This window comes from Octodon degus, unplaced genomic scaffold, assembly GCF_000260255.1.
Source record: "Octodon degus isolate 3935 unplaced genomic scaffold, OctDeg1.0 scaffold00207, whole genome shotgun sequence".
Classification (NCBI taxonomy): domain Eukaryota; kingdom Metazoa; phylum Chordata; class Mammalia; order Rodentia; family Octodontidae; genus Octodon; species Octodon degus.
In genome coordinates this window covers 3,891,805-3,894,354 of record NW_004524783.1, presented here as the reverse complement: position 1 = coordinate 3,894,354, position 2,550 = coordinate 3,891,805, and the positions used below count along the sequence as shown (strand labels likewise).

Sequence of the window (2,550 nt, the reverse complement as noted above, 5' to 3'; positions counted from 1 at the left end):
CGCGTCCTCCGGCCCTGCCGCGGTAGCCAGCGCGGCGGGCTCGGGCTGCGGGGGCGGCGCCGGCGAGGGGGCAGAGGAGGCGGCCAAGGACCTGGCCGACATCGCGGCCTTCTTCCGATCCGGTGAGTGCCCAGCGCGCCCGCGCCCGACGCCGACGCGGGCTCTGGACCCGCACCCGGACCTGACGGTACCCCGGCCTCCCCTCGGGCCGCCTCGGCCCCCACGGGCTCGGGCGCCGGTGCTTTGTCTCTTTCTGCCGAGGGCAGATGCGGCGGCCGCTGGACGGCGTGGGCGGAGGTCCCGGACGGGCCGGGAAAGCGGGCCATTTGTACGTGGACCCCTCGGTCCCAGCAGCAGCCCGGTCTCCGCTCTTGGCTCTCGGTCGCCTCGCCTGTCATCTTCCCGGCCGCGGTCTGCACTTCTGGGCGACGGGCCGGCCGTGACACCCGCCTACCGGGAAGGGTGGGACGTTGGCCGGGCGGACGCTATGTGAGCCATTGTCCCTGGGGCGGCCCAAAGAGACCAGGGAGCGCGGTGGCCCCGGGCTGCTGCGTGGGTGGAGTGGAGGAGGCAGTGCCAGGTGGCCCGCCGTCCCCGGGGAGCTGGAGGGTGGCCGGCAGGGGGGGCGTGCGGGACGCAGAGGGCGTGACTGGGCGTCCCCGGGACCCCGGCGGCAGCGCCTCCTCCCGTCAGGCCCAGATCCCGCGCGAGCGTCCCTGCGTCCCCGCGCCCAGCCCTGTCCGCTCGCGCGTCCGGGCGGCGGCTGAGCAGCTGCGGGCAGCGGCAGCCTCGAGGCCACAGCCAAGAGCAGAGTCGTCAGCGGGGCAGGACGCGGGCTGTAGAGAATGCAGACTCGGTGCGGTAGGGCCGGGCGGGCACCGCGCTTGTGCGGGGTCTCGGGAGGGCAGGCTGGGGGCGCGGGGATGCTCGCCCGGGCGGCCGGCTCGTGTTTCTCGTTTGCCGCTTTCAAAATCAGCTGCTGGGATTCGGTGAGCTAGCTTGGACATTCCAGGTTACTGGGAGCAATTGCAGCCGGAGGCCTTGGTGAGAAGCAGAAGTTAGCAGTGCTGTGTAGATACCTGGTTTAGGGAGATCTCTTGTTCTCTTTATGTTTGCCAGGCAGGATTAAAGGTGTCTGGCAGTGACATAGGCCAACTCTACAGTTTTAGCCTGGGGTTAGTATGTCCCCAAGTGCTCCCTCACTCTTAAGGCCCCTGAAGAAATCGAGGCTTTAAGAAAACATCAGCCCTTGGTGGGGGAGGTGAGTGCGCCACTGGCCTAGTAGATGCAGCCCTTCCTTACTTCTTAATAGCAGAACTGGGTCTTGTTCCTTTCATGCCCTGAAGCTACCTACAGTCTAGCCTGTCTTCTTTTTCTCTCTACCACCTGTCACGGAATAATAGATTATTGTGAAGAATTCGGTTTTTTTTCTGTTAAAAAGGCTCTTGTACCTGGAGATTGAATTTCTCTACATCTTTATTATACAGAGTTACAGAATCAGTTGTTTTGCACCTAAGATTGTTGCACCAAAAGAAAGTTGTATCAAAAGACCTCAGGTTGAATTGGACAGGCAGGGAGAGCTGTCCCCACACTGTTCTTGTTCTTAGCTTTGCTTAGCCCTGGCTGTTAGGCCCCAGCTGCCTGGGCTCCTGTTTCTGCTCAGTTTGGGCAAGAACCAGGTGACCTGCACATTGGTTCACTCTTCTTTTTTCACCCTCCAAAATGACTTGCCGGATTTTCATTTTCACATAGTAGGAATCTGGTGTTCTGTTCATCCAGGGGTGATCTGGGAACATCTGTTTAAAAGTGAACACTTTTTCCCTGTTTTCGGCAACTTTGAATCTCTGAGGTAGAGTGTTCTGTAAAGCCTGGGACCGTGAAGTCTGACAGAGCATAGGGTCAGGTTAGTAGATTGGGTTCCTGGCCTTGAGGTTTGAACAGTCAAGACAGACCAAGCAGGAGGTCCTTGATGGGGGCCTCACTGGCAGAGCAGCTCAAGCATGGGTCACTTGGGACGTTTTGATTGAATGTGGCTGTTAATGTTGATACCATTTCTTACCTGAGATTCAGTAACTGAAAAATGGGTTTTTACTGACTGAGGAAGAGAGATGAGGGTGTGAACATTTTTTTGCCAGGTGTGTCTGAGGCTGGCCCTTTACACTGCCACCATGATCCAGGCAAAGGCTTTCTATTGATTGTCTCTCCTTCCTCAGTCTTGAAACTGAAACTGTGTTTGGTTGGCTGTCTTATTTTCTTATTTTTATTCCTTTTCTTTTCTCTTATTTTAAGCTTTATTTTTGTAGTCACAGATTGGAAACTGGCAGCCATGGTTGGGTGAAAGGAGGAAGAAATTGGGTGGGGTAGAGGGCTCAGTGGAATAATCGCTTATTTGGCAAGTGCAGGGGCCTGAGTTCAATCCCTGGTTCTGGGGGGGAAAAAAAAAAAAAAGGAGGAAGAACTTGAACTTAATAGGACTTTTATTTTTGTTTGTTTTATTTTTGTGTTAGTGGTGGTCAAACTCAGGACCTTGTGCTTGTCCTGCAGTTTTTT

At 56.5% G+C, this 2,550-nt stretch overlaps 1 protein-coding gene across 4 annotated transcripts in view; it reads left to right on the top strand.

Moving 5' to 3' along the window:
- Positions 1-6: 6 nt before the first annotated feature.
- Positions 7-2,550, top strand: part of Trio (trio Rho guanine nucleotide exchange factor) — a 374,802-nt gene continuing 372,258 nt past the window's right edge. For 2 of the 4 annotated variants that reach the window (XM_023704920.1, XM_023704921.1), the window contains exon 1: positions 103-122. The gene's annotated coding sequence lies outside the window, so the exon portion shown is untranslated. Of the gene's footprint in view, positions 123-765; positions 857-2,550 lie in introns of those variants that run through there. The other 2 variants (XM_004644739.1, XM_023704926.1) reach the window with 2 other exon arrangements.